This window comes from Homarus americanus, unplaced genomic scaffold (genome assembly GCF_018991925.1).
Source record: "Homarus americanus isolate GMGI-L3 unplaced genomic scaffold, GMGI_Hamer_2.0 scaffold32583, whole genome shotgun sequence".
NCBI lineage: Eukaryota > Metazoa > Arthropoda > Malacostraca > Decapoda > Nephropidae > Homarus > Homarus americanus.
The window spans coordinates 26,216,335-26,231,206 of NW_024713129.1; the positions used below are offsets into that span (position 1 = coordinate 26,216,335).

The 14,872-nt window shown below is 40.1% G+C and overlaps 1 pseudogene; it reads left to right on the top strand.

The window, feature by feature from the left end:
- Positions 1-14,872, top strand: part of LOC121869673 — a 69,662-nt pseudogene that overhangs the window by 16,363 nt on the left and 38,427 nt on the right.

A 14,872-nucleotide genomic window follows, 5' to 3' on the forward strand; every position in this document is an offset into this window, starting at 1 on the left:
GATAGTTATTGAAATTATGACAGCTTTATGACAAAATGAATGATGCTTCAAATAGTGCAAACTACCGTATGATTCAGATCCAGACACGTAAGCGGAAGTCTATCGTAGTAAGATTGAATGCATGATCAACGCAGTATTGAGGTAGTCGACAAACCTGAGCTGAGTTGACCCTTTCAATTGCTAGTGTTTAATATCGTCTATCATTGGTAGTGATATTACAAAATTATACAGATACAGAGTGGACAATAACAATATTGACATGTCTGAGCCAAGTGAGAGCCTGACCCTTCTTAGAGGTACCTGTTATATACTATAAATTTTATTTTATAACGTTATTACGACACTTCAACACCGAAAGTATTTGAGCGCGTAACAAGTTTAGTAATACACTAGTCACCAACACTTAAAAACTTTGAAAAATAGAGCTCTCTGTGTAACATTTATCTCGCGGAATTATTATATAACACTTAGTATCATCTGCATATTAGAATGATAGCACTTTCAATCACATTTATTTTTATTTTTATTTTTTACTTTTATATTATAAATATATATACTTATTTATAGTACAGTGTAGTTTATATACAGCCATGTAATAAGTGGGTGGAAGCGATTCAAGATGGGTTGTGTTAAGATGAAACACAGTCAGGATCATATGGTGACGGCGGCAAAATATATCATCATTGCAATGGTAATTTCTATCAACGTGACAATATATGATATAATGGTGTCAAATGGTAAGGCAAAAGTAAAAATAGTAGAAAATTAGTGTTATAGACATATTAATACATAGACAATAATTTTATTTTAAGAGATGATTTATAGGATGAGATCAGGATTTAGATATTACTTTCCATCAGGTAAACTTGTTTGCAAAAATCTCACAGAAAAGAAGGATTTGAGTCCGAATATTGTTTTAAGGATATTGTACTGGCGGTATCATAGGTGCTGGGAGGCTACAATTATCATGTTTACAGTGTCTGGGATATGTGAGGGCGGGCAGCTGCTTGCCATAATGGGAGCTTCTGGTGCCGGCAAGACCACACTCCTCAATGTCCTGACCTTCAGGTAGGTGTTGTCTCTCCCCTGCAGGTATGAGTAAATTCCTATACAAGCTCTTTGTGCGGGAGTATTTTGATTAATTGATTGATGGTGCTGTTTATAGGTAATGCAATTAGAAACTTATCACGCGCTTAAGAGCCTTACTTTTTGAAGCACAGTAACGACCATATAAAGTCAAACCATTGAAGTGCTGTAGCTAAGGTGGATGTTGCCTTCCTGGTTCTTCAGGTTAGTGTTAGCTACAGTTGATCTAGAAGTAAATGTCTTTTTATGCCTGGTTGGTGATATCTCTCGGTTCTTGGTGCATCTGCTCTTACTCAAAGATATACTGTCCAGTCCATCCATGCAACACACACACACACACACAGGGAGTACCATTCACATTCTATCTCGACCGAGGGAAATAAGTGACGTTCAGTCATAAAACCCTTGTCAACATTGTTATTATTATCCACTCTATATATTATTCTTCAGGCAAAATAAACTGTTTCAATATCAATATCCCGGGTCCCCACGAACCACCCGGGTCCCCACGAACCACCCAGGTCCCCAACCCACTGCGGAGGCGTGGGGTCTTACCCCCTCTTACTGGAGAGGGAACCTTCCTTAGACTCCATTTGGCCCAACACTAGAGAAGTTTTCCACCTTGACATCCAACTCGGGTACTACACGTCCATCCTCTGCTGTGGGAAACGACTACCCACATAACCAAGTGACAGGCGCTCCTCCCGCTCAAACTTGGAGTCACCCTCACCGGCACCAGTCATCTTAAGTGTGTTGGTTGTAGCATTTGTGAGTACGTTACCCCCACTATTATATCTTTCATCGACCTTCTTTTTTCACACCTCGGTGACCCCGAGCTTTTGCTATTCCTTAATCAGTACCAATCTTGCAATATAGTCCATTCCTAATGATTTTTAACCGAAAACAAATAAGTACACAAACAATATATTTTTTTAAAGTAAAGGAAGCCCTCTAGTAAGTTTGGGAAAAACTACAATAATTTAATCTATTCAATGAAAAAAAAAGGTTATGGCTAAAAATACAAAAAAAAATGCTCCGACTAGAGTAATGTTCCATACCTTTTTCAGCTACCCTATTCCCAATTTCATTTTTTTTAACGGAGGCTTTATGCTTAATATATGGGGAAACTTTTGGAACTTTAAAAAATATGATATTTTTTTTCTTATTATTGTTACATGTATGTAATGTTACTATCATATCGAGAAAGTGTCTTTGAGTTTGATGTTGCAAAGTATTATCTAGATGAAAACCTAGAAGACTGTAAAGCCTCTACAAATAAATTAATTGTACACAGTACCAGTTCTGGAAAAAGTAAGAATGATCCTCAAGTAGTTACATCTGAGGAAGAACCTGAAGATGGTAACAAGCCATGGAGGTGCTGGACAAACTCATAACAGATGAGATAGGAACTGAATCTGTGATTTCATCGTATGGGGTAAAGATAGAATGTTTGACAATGTGTTTGAGATACTGAGAAGGACTGCAAAACTTTGGTTACAATAAATAGAAATTTTGAACATTATGAAGAACTGGGAACTGGATGTTGCATTTACAGTCACGGGCAGAGATGTTGCCATATTTTGCAGCCACGGGACATAATTACTACTACACAAAATCCGCTTACATTTACCTGGGAAAGATGTTTTAACTACCTGAAATTAATTCAAGTGTGTAAGAACACTTCATGCAAGGGTACCTCTTAGTACGGAGGAGTGACAGATACTGGGCTGGTCTGTCATGTCATGTGTCCTAATCATAGTGCAGATGTTGATGAGGAACATCAAAACGGTTGGTGGATTAACAAGTGGCAGAGGAATGAATGATTCTCAGAGAGCATCGTGGGTACTCTCACGTCCAGCTTGCTCACATAAATGACAGCATACAGGAACTCACCGGCAAGAATTACACATCGAGTGATCAACATAAGGAATGTAGTAAGTCACGCAAGGAGAGAGATGAGAAGGACAATTATGAGTATGGCCAAACATATGTTGGACAGAAATCCATTTTCAGATGACAGCGACTTGAGAAGTATTTCAAGTGGAGTAGCAACATGGCCAAAGGTAAATGGAAAAAATGCCAAGGAAATCGAACAGACAATAGTTGATAGTATGACAAGTAAGGAGGTTTCTGAGTACACTTTCCGAAAGAAAAATCAGGCTTTCATCAATAGTGACTGCAGAGGATACTTTCTTCTATGAATTGTGTACATACCCACCTGCTCTGTTTGAGAGTTCAGCTTTGTTCTAGAATAAAGAAAGTCCACTTTGCCTCTTGAAGTCGAGTTGCAATTTTAGCCAATACTGCTTCATGTTCATCTAGTCGAACAGATTCGAACCCTCACTATGTCTTGATGACGGGGCTCTAAAACAAAGGAACACACGACCAAGAGGAAGGACGTACAATCGGATATGTACCAGGAAATTATCCGAGCTGTACAGTTGTTTGATGGATATGTACTGGGTTCTGGGACAAAAGACAATGTACACATGAGACGGAATGGCGGCATCAAGGGTAGATAGATCAAATTTGACGGTGACACGACCATGAATGCAAAGAGAGATGCAGTTCTATCCAATAATCAGAACAAACAGAGGCACAGCCCCCTTCACTTGTGCGCTTACAGGGCTCTTCAGATTTTGTGTAGTGTGGCAGCCCTGTATTTGTTTACATTCGACAGAAGGAATCAAAGTAAAACAATATTAAAATAGATATATCACTGTAATGATTTGTGGAATGCTTATATGACGAACCCCTGTAAGTGCAATAGTGGAGGGAACTGTATATAAATCTGCTAAGTTCAAAGTCGGAGGAAGCCGGTATTGAAACTATCCATGCTGAAGCCGAAACTGACGTGCTCATCGCCAAGACAGCTACAGAGTGCCAAGTCAAGCAATACTTTTCTGATTGATGATGACACTGATTTATTGGTACTTCTCTGGGTTAATATATACGACTAACCCGCCGAAGAGTTATTTTCATTATTGTTTATTTTCTTACATTATTTTCATCAATGAGTTATTATATGATAAGCATTTCTTGTGGAAATTGTTCGTTTCATGGATAATTAGGCGCCTAGGCGTGCATTAGTTTGTCTTGCGTGTCTTGCCGGCGGTAATGAGGTAGTGCTCAAGACAGGGGTCTCGTCTCTTCCCCCCTGCAGTTTCGTTTTCAGCATGACGTGTGAAGGTTGTTGCCGGTCTTGTATGGACGTAATTTGCGAATTTAGGGATAAAGACAACGAGACCCCACAGTCTTTCAAAGACTACGACATCGTTCCTTTAAGTAGAAAGTATTGTTCACAGCAATACTGTGAAATAGAACTGGGTTTGTGTGCTAAGTCAGTTGTTGTTTGGAAAGGATCATCTATCACTTCATCGACGCTGTGGCTAGCGTTTCCCACCATCTCAATAACAAATCACTCCGCTGCCCGGGCTCAGTAAGCGCCGATACATCTCTCGTCCAGAAAATGCCTCAAATTTCACCATATCATAGTAAGTTTTTTCTGTTTAATACACCGGGGGGTCCGGGGGGCGGTGAGAATGTTAGGTAAGGTTAGGTAGGTTTGTTTGGTTAGGTTGGTTGGGGTCTGTTCTTCATACCCACAAATGTTAAGTAACGTTTATTTTAAGAATATCCATTTTTCAACACATTTGCACAAACTAAAACAGTGTCCACTATAACTATAACTTAACAGTGAAAATCCGTCATTTTTATAATCTTTTTCAATCAATTTCGGCTGCGGGTTAGTCCTATATAATTACAGTACTCTTCTTTGCTATCATGCCATGGATCTACCATACAAACTGTATCTAAGACCAGAGACTAAATCATCTAATAGAAAATTCAAAGTATGGGACATAGCAGAGCTAAAGAAAGGCCTCGGAGAAGAAATATGTATCTGTATCTTATTTCTCCATGCCTTTGTTGGTTTGCAACACCACATCAAAACCAGGTGGCATTGGCGAATACGTCCCACTGTAAATATTAAAAAAGGACGAGTCTTTTAGATAGTGTGCTGAGTTTTTTAACAGACTTCCAGGTTCGGTTTCAAAGGAACAGATACTTATGGCAGGGAAGACAGCGATGATGCGTCCTTACAGCGGTGACCCACAGTAGAGGGGAAGAAATCGGTTGCGAATATATGTTTCAACCAATAGTTTTCAATGCAACAATGGGCTGCACATTTGTATATGTCAGCATTGTAAGGGAAGCTGTGCAAATTTACAAAAGCCCAGTGTAGCTCAGGATAGTTAGAGACAACCCATTTACTTAACAGTAAATTTATCTCGGTGCTTTGATATTGTATCATTATTATAAAATCTAAATTTGACTATTTGGTGTCCTACGGCAGTATACAATATTTGGATATTTCTTTTCATAAGTTTTGTAGATTAAAGAAATGTGAGAATTTAATTAAGTGCTTCTGTGGCTAATGTAATTATTACAAGTATCAAGAATGGTTAATGTGCAGAAAATACACATAGGATTTTCTTCTTAATTTTCTGAATTTAAAATATTCATATTTCTTATTTGATTATTTGACACAAAATTGTCTAATCAATGATGCACTGTGTATGATTTGAATATTTCTAGACAAAATATGTATATTTTCAGACGTCCAAATTATTTGGAAAATATTATATGGTGACTTTTTATGAAATTTATTGTCATTTTCTCATTTTGTAAAAGAATATTTTTTTTCTATAACTTTTCTTTCACTGTTAGGATATTGGTAGATTTTCATCATATTAATGTTAAGCCCTACTTCCACACATAAAACATATAACCCTTTGTGGAATAAATTATTTTGGGTTCAACCAAGGTTGGTGGGGTAAAGTCAGCCCCACCCTTACTGGACGGCCAGTCGTTGTCAGCGGTGCCACTCGTGAAAACAAAGTTTACCAGATTCGTGTCTGAATCTTTACGGATCGCTAAACAAAATTTCGAGGTATGAGAAAATTATATCCAATTACAATTATTTTAATTATAATCAAAATAATTCTACAAACTGTAGGGAATATAGAAAGTATAGACGAAAATAACTGATCGATTGAAATTAAATACTCGGTATTCTGCATTACAAAACAAAACGAAATCTATTCGTTGAATGGTTTGAGACGAGACTAAAGTTCTGTCAGTGTAAAACAAAGCAGATATTTTACTTAATATTTCCACAAGTAGACCTGTTGCCCTGTAGTAATTTGTTAGAACGTGTTGAGACAATTATAAACCAGATCAGTGTTATTGTGTAAGTGACCAGGGTGAGTGGAGGGAAGGAGGGAGGGAGGGAGGGCGGGCAGGTGCGTGACTCCAGCTTGTGCCAGGCCAGCCCTGACATATTTCACTGGTCGAGAAAATATGACCTCTTTAAGAGAGGACAGACGTGTAGTTATAAACATTTTAACTTTCTTTATTTGACACAGCAATTAAAAAAATATTTAAAATTTCTTTCAAATAAAATAAAAGATTCATGTGTTTTAGAGGTGCGAAAATGGCGAATGATGAGCCCAGGGGTACCAAATTACTTAGCAAATTAAATGCCAAAAGAACATTGTCATATCTAAGTTAACTATGATGCTTAAATAAAAAAAAGCAGAAATTAATAAAGAATAAGAAAATAGTTATTGATTTTTTTCAATGTATGGGAAGTTTTCAAAAACTTCTTTCAAACATTCAAACAAGCACTAGAGCAGTTCATCACTCGAGATCTGATACTTCTATTTCTCAATAAGGACTGGGAAAGGATGTCACTGTTTTCTTTAATAAATTCACGAAACAGTTTACCAATCACGTTTTACATTATTTGACATTATGGTGCATATTAACAGACAGTGGGAATACTACAGGAGTAGACCAGAGCTGGTGAGAGACCATCCATGCTGGACTGGCTACAAGCCATCATTGAAAAGCAAGAACACGGAATTAATAATTTGGGTGGCAATAAGAGTTAAGCTAGGATTCCATATATGCTTTTGCAGTGCGTTTGAAGTATGTGTTTGCGGTATGCGTTTGCGGTATTCGTTTGTCTTAAATTGCCTTGGGAAACAACCTCCCCTGTTTCCTTTTGCAGTTGCATATTCTGTCTTAGTGGGAACAGGACAGGAAAGATGTGCTCCCAGTAGATCGAAGCTACGACGCTATTTATAATTATGAACAGTGTTACGAGTTGGGGATTTAGAAACTGGTTTAGAATATAGTTAAAAGTCTACCCAGATCCCAACAGGCAACAACAATAAAAAACTAAACAAACAAAGACAATCGGACTATAAAAGGGTAGACAAAGGATGCGAGTTTTTGTTGTGTATAATAAAGTACAATAAATTCCTTAACAAAATATCCAGCTTTCTATAATTTACCCTTAACCATACTTAACTTAAACATATGCAACATTAGCTTAACAGTATATACATATTTATACAACATACAACAATCTGAAGCAAGTGGAGGTGGGAGGTAACATAAAATACTCAAGTGCGGTGCTGAGGTGTCTGACGAGTAAGGCTGATTATTGAAGAAGATGGTAGGTAGTCACTGTGCCATAGGTTTCCAGGATAGGTGATCCTAGTGTGGTCACTTCCCAGAGTGAACTGATCTCTCCTCGATCCGGAGCTGATGAGGAAGACTTGGAGGAGGTGACGCAACAACCAGGATATGGAGAAAGGAAACCCTGGGTGGTGACTAAGACTAGTCATACTCGGGTCGCGTCCCTAGATTGCGTTGCTCGGTAGTGCTGGGTAGTTAGATCATGACACAATAGATGGCGTGGTTCGTAATACACCCCCTCTCCAAAGACCTCCCTAGCGCCGGCGCGAAGGAGGTGATCACCTGGTGCGTCTGGAGAGTAGCTGCTGCATTTCCACTGGAGCTCGGGATAAGGAGTCCACAATCAGGTTGTCCACCCCCTTTATGTGCCGGACTTGTAGATTATAGGGCTGGGTGAGGAGAGCCCAGCAGAGGATTCGCTGGTTGGAGGTCTTGTTGGTTTGGATGAACGTGAGCGGGTTATGGTCGGTGAAGACTAGGGTAGATTGTGGGCGAGATTGGAGGTAACATTCAAACTTCTTTATTGCCAACACCAGAGCCAGGGCCTCCTTCTCTATGGTCGAGTAGTTGGTCTGATGTTTTGTCAACTTGGCGGAGTAGTATGCCACAGGGTGAAGGACATCAGTGGTTGGGTCGGGTTGTGGGAGCACAGCCCCCACTCCGACACCGCTAGCGTCGATTTGCAGATGGAAGGGCAAGGTGTAGTCAGGTGGGTGGACTACAGGCTTGGAGGCAAGGAAGGCTTTGAGGCGGTGGAAAGACTGGTCGCACCTCTGGTTCCAGATGTAAGGGACCGCAGAACTGGTAAGGTCTGTGAGGGGTCCGGCCACGCTGGAGAAGTTACTGCAGAACCGGCGGTAGTAGCCACACATCCCCAGGAAGCGCATGAGTTCCTTCCTCGTCCTTGGAGTGGGGAAGGACAAGATAGCTTTAACGTTTGCGTCCTTGGGTCTCACCATACCATGCCCAACGATATGTCCCAGGTAAGTCACTGAGGCCCGGCCAAAAGCAGATTTAGCCAGGTTTATGGTGAATCCAGTCTCTTGCAGTCGTGCGAACAGTATCTCCAAACGCACCAGATGTTCGTCCCAGCCGTCCGACACCACCACCAGGTCATCCAGGTAGGCGAACGTCCCATCTAGGTCCTGAATCAGGTAATTGATTGCCCTCTGGAATGTGGCCGGAGCATTAGAAAAGCCAAACGCCATAACCAAATATTGAAAAAGACCAAATGGAGTTATAAATGCTGAGATTATTTTTGCCCTATCCGTGAGTCCCACTTGATAATATCCTTTCATCAAGTCCACCGTTGTAATAAATTTGGCACAGCCTATGCTGTCTATTATATCTTCAATCAAAGGTAAAGGGTAGGAATCTGAGACAGTGACCTGGTTCACTTTACGATAATCGGTACAGAAACGAAAACTGCTATCGGGTTTTGGAATGAGAAGGCAAGGTGAAGCCCAGGGGGGAGGTACTAGGCTCAGCTAAGTTATGTTTTAACAAAAAATATACCTCCTTTTTCATAATCTCTCTTTTTTGTGGATTTAGCCGATATGCTGATTGCCTAATGGGTTGTACATCATCTGAGATTAGCTTAATATCATGTTTAAGTATATTGCAAAACCCTGGGAGGTCTGACGTGACTTTAGGAAATGTTAATAATAACTTAGTGAGATCTTTTGCTTGAGATGGATCCAGAACAGAAAAATACTCATCCAAGTTGTTGAGTATGTGACTGTTAGCAGGGTTTTCTTTAGGTAGAGGGAAGTCTAAATTCTCCAATAGGTCCATGTCATCTGTCTCCGGCTCCGGCCCTGACAAAGCCGTATGCAATACAGGTAGGCCTATAGCCTCTGGGATGTCTTCCTCTGACTGCCTGGAATGGTAAAGTTTCATGAGATTAATGTGAAAAAGTTGTGAATCTTTTCTGCGATCAGGAGTATGGACTATATAGTTGAGGGGAGATAGTTTATTAGCAACTATATAGAGACCAGTAAACTTGCTTTTAAGGGGAGAGCCTGGAATGGGTAGAAAGAGTAACACTTTGTCACCTGGAGAAAATGATCTTTCAACTAATTTAGGCTGGGACTTCACCATTTTGTCTTGGACTTTTTTTAAGTTTGACTGAGCAATGGTTCAGACTTCAGTTAATTTGTCCCGTAAAGTGTCAATGTATTGGGAAACTGTTGCGGGCTTAATAGATGGAGTGTCAAACCACTGCTCCTTTACTATTTTAAGGGGTCCCCTAATTTGTCTCCCATATAGTAACTCGAACGGGGAGAAACCCAATGACTCCTGGAGACATTCCCTGATGGCAAAGAGTAACAAATCTATGCTTTCATCCCATTCCTTTTGGTGTTCTATACAGTATTTTTTGAGCATTGATTTGAAAGTTTGATGGAACCGTTCCAAGCAACCTTGGGACGGTGGGTGGTAAGCCGAAGATGTACAATGGTCCACACTGAGGTCTTTCATCACCTGTTTGAAAAGATTGCTTGTAAAATTGGTGCCCTGATCGGATTGGATCTCTTTAGGAATGCCCACTGAAGTGAAAAGGTGCAAAAGAGGTTTGATTACATTTTTTGAAGTGATGCTTTTAAGGGGAAAAGCCTCAGGATAACGTGTACTGGTATCCATAACTGTGAGCAGGAATTGATTTCCCTTCTTAGTCTTTGGTAATGGGCCCACACAATCCACAACAATCTTTTCAAATGGTGTAGAAAATACTGGGATGGGCTTAATGGGAGCTGCTGGTATACTTTCATTTGGTTTTCCTACCATTTGACAAATATGACAAGATTTTAGGTACTTTGACACATCCTTCCTAAGTCCAGGCCAGTAATAGTGTTGGAGGAGCTTTTTATATGTTTTCAGGATTCCCAAATGTCCTGAAATACCATCATGGGCAAGGGCAATTAATGCTGGTCTGACTGAGGAGGGAATTACCACTTGATGCATTTCAGACCACGTGTCTAGATGGGTAAGCTCAGGGGGTCTATAGGCCCTTATCAAAACCCCTTCCTGATAATAAAAACAAGAAAGGGTGTTAAAATCTTTACCCTCAACTGCCGCATGATGAAGTTTATTCAAAGATGGATCAGATTGTTGGTCTTTAATGAGCTCATCCTTGCTAATGGTCTTATTGTACAGATCTTCTGTGGGTAGGAAGATATTGGAGGTGGTTTTAGATGAAGAGGGCCCATTTCGCACACTCTGTGACTGGGTGACAGCACAAGATGGGAAAAGGTGAGGAATAGTTTCTTCAAGGTCAGTGGTGGAGTTGACAGGTAAGGGAGAGTCGACTGTCTTTATGTTGGGAACCACTAGATCTCCTACCAAGTCATTACCCAATAATAAATGAATGCCGCTCACAGGCATTGGATCTTTCCTAACGGCTACTTGCACTTCCCCAGTAATCAAGGGACATTGGAGGTGCACTTTAGCTAAGGGATAGGAAGAATGGGATGAGAGATCTGAAATTAGAACACTTTCATTAGTAAATGCTGTAGATATATCAGGAATGACGTTAAACAGGAGGATAGATTGTGCTGCGCCCGTATCACGTAGTATACGAATAGGGAAAGAACGAGACCCCTCTATGATTGAAATTTTTCCCTCATAGGTGAATGAAGAGAAGAGATCCTGATGGGGCCTTTCCACATTGGTGGTTGCTATTGGTTTGAATTTGGGATCCAGGGAACTACTTTTAGAGGTTCGACACTTTTGGTGTTTACAAGACTGGATCGTATGGCCTGGTTTTTTACAGTAAGAACCATAAAACTTGGTTGCATCAGGGGGGGTAGGTGTGGGACCTTTCGACCTACCACTCACGTCCCCAAGGTTATCATCAGAGGAGGACCTAACATGCTGGAAAGTACCACGTTCCCTACTGCCCAGTGACTCCACCAGCAAGGCGTACGCATAAGCCACCTCAGCCGCACGCCCTAAATTAACCTCTCCACGCTCCTCCACATGCGTCAAGATGTGAAATGGTATCTTGCTCTTCCACTCCTCCAGGACTACCAAGTTTAATAAATCCTGAAATGTGGAGGTCTCTGTAGCCTCTAACCACTTCTTGAAAAACCTAAGCTTTTCTTGAGCAAACTCAACAAAGGTGTGTGAAAATGTTTTGGTTAGTTTACGAAACTTCTGCCGATATCTATCTGGCGTGATAGCATAAGAGGTGAGGATATTCTTTTTTACGTTATCATAGTCATCAGTCTGGTCTAAACAGTTATAAACTCTACGAGCCTTACCACATAATTTAGGAACTAACACCGACACCCACTGGTCCTTAGGCCACTCATTCTTCCAGGCTATTTCTCAAAAGTCCTAAATGACCCGTCCATATCGGATTCATCAAACTCGGGAAGAAGCATTAGCAGGGTTAAAAGCAGCTAGTCTCTCTTTTAATGCCACTTCTTTTGATTTAAACTCGGATGTTAAGGTGACTTCTGTCTCTTTCACCTGTAGTTCTTTCAGTCTAACCTCCTACTCCAACTTGGCCTGTTCCAACTGGAGTTCTTTCATTTTGATTTGGAACTCGAACCTAGCTCGTTCTATTTCTAAGGCGTCTACTCTTTGTGTTTTTTCTTGAGGGCTAGCCAGACCTGAGGCAACTTCTGAGTGAGGAGGGGTGGTAGATAGTGGTTGAAGTGTATTGGACATGGGCGCTAATTGGTCAACAGCGGATTCTTCTAAAACTTCTTGTTGAACCAACATTTCAATTACCTGATTTTTTAACACTTCCTTAGTCATTTGCTGTGAATATGGGATATTGTAATAGGTGGCTATTCTTTTCCATTCTTTCTTCAGAATATTAACACGTAATTTAGATACGGAAGGATTTTCAATAAAATCCTGGAGATCAAAACCTGAGGTGGTCATTGTTAAGAAAAACTAGATAAATTAACTAATGGCCAAAAGATAAGATAAGTGGATTACCCTAGAAAATATCACGGCAGTGGATAACCAGAAAGTCCCGGAAACTACCCAAGTTATACCTAGGGAAATTACACTTATGAATATTGTTCTTCTGATAAGATCCTTAGATAAGGATAAGAGACTTGGAAAGATACTTGAAACAGGAAGGGCGTATTACGGCATTAATATAAAGATGCGGATAAACAACCCTTGAGTTACTTTATTATTGACCCCGAATGAGATAATGAGAAGAACAATAATTGAGGCTTTATAATTATGGGGTCCTGGTAGAGCGGGGCATCCCAAGATATCACTTCACCCTAAACTAGTGACTATGGAACAGCCTACTCTGGAGCGAGGGTACGGCATTAAACAGATCCGGATTCTTCCCTACACTCGATAAGACTTACTACACGACTGCCTACGTGTAATAACAGGTAAGCCTTATGACACTCGGAACCTAATATCCTACGTCTGTCACTCTTACTGTACGATAATACCAATATATGCACACACATATGAAGGGAACTTTAAACCACCGTAAAGCAATTGTGAACAGAAGTGACTGGGAGGAATAATTAACAAGGAGTAACAAGGGGGGAAGAAATATGGCACTTAAGGTCGGGTCCTGATACGGTCGCCATTTGTTACGAGTTGGGGATTTAGAAACTGGTTTAGAATACAGTTAAAAGTCTACCCAGATCCCAACAGGCAACAACAATAAAAAAACTAAACAAACAAAGACAATCGGACTATAAAAGGGTAGACAAAGGATGCGAGTTTTTGTTGTGTATAATAAAGTACAATAAATTCCTTAACAAAATATCCAGCTTTCTATAATTTACCCTTAACCATACTTAACTTAAACATATGCAACATTGGCTTAACAGTATATACATATTTATACAACATACAACAATCTGAAGCAAGTGGAGGTGGGAGGTAATATAGGGTTACAATACTCAAGTGAGGTGCTGAAGTGTCTGACGAGTAGGGCTGAGTATTGAAGAAGATGGTAGGTAGTCACTGTGCCGTAGGTTTCCAGGATAGGTAATCCAAGTGTGGTCATTTCCCAGAGTGAACTGAACTCTCCTCGATCCGGAGCTGATGAGGAAGAGTTGGAGGAGGTGACGCAACAACCAGGATATGGAGAAAGGAAACCATGAGTGGTGACTAAGACTAGTCATACTCAGGTCGCGTCCCTAGATGGCGTTGCTCGGTAGTGCTGGGTAGTTAGATCATGACACAATAGATGGCGTGGTTCGTAATAACAGGATGATTTGCTATTAATTATCCTGGTTTTGTATAAGATCATGCGTGATGCAAAGGGAAAACGGTCAAGGAAATATAGATGGTGGGCTCATAAATTGCTGCTGAATCTGTCCAAACTTGGAGCCTACAATACTTTGGTAAAAGAGCAATGCTTAGATGAAGAAAAATTCAAAGAATATTTTGCTGGTTGAGGAGAGCACGTGTATGAAACAGGAACTAGTGACGTCCCAGTGTGAGATTCCCTCGTCTGTTTCCATGCGGCTGCGTTTTCATTCGCTGCAAAGACTGATTGAAATGTAATACTGCAAACGTAACGCTTATATTACCGCTAACAAAAGCGTGCCAATGGAAACAACCGTGTACATTTCAATATGATCTATTTTTGGCGTTAACGCTACCTCTACTGCGTGAATGGAATCCAAGCTTAATGCATTATTTCTGTAATCTAAAGAATAGATTCGTCGAATTATTATTTTGCCTTTTTATAATTGTAAATATTTACAAAAATATTGAGTGTATATAACATAGCTAGGAAACATTTATGATAACCTATACGAGTATAACTAATAATAAAATATGGTCCTACTGTTTTTATTTGATTTTTCCATCCAACCTTAATCAATGGTATTGTGACCTACGTTGTGACACACTTTTATATTACTTGTGTTGCTCATAAGTCAGTCATACTCCCATCATGTCATTCATTGTAGTCAAGCCAAGATTACATATGTAGACCCTATGATAAGGCCATTATCACGAAGGCTGATAAGGCATTCTCTTACGAACCATATAGTGGGGCAGCTAAATGCAATTTTTCAAGAGAATCGTGCAAATGGTGATACAAGCACCAAATTTGGCATGGTAATTCTCTAATGGTTACTAGACAAGTCTGTCTGATTGGCCATTTTAAAATCCAAGATGATGGCCATTTATCAAGATGGCCGCCATATTGACATTCAAAAGTTGATTTTTCTCATAGAAATTGATGTAGTTGGTCAATCTGAGTGATCTTGGTGTCGATATGTATGTTTTCAAGCATGCT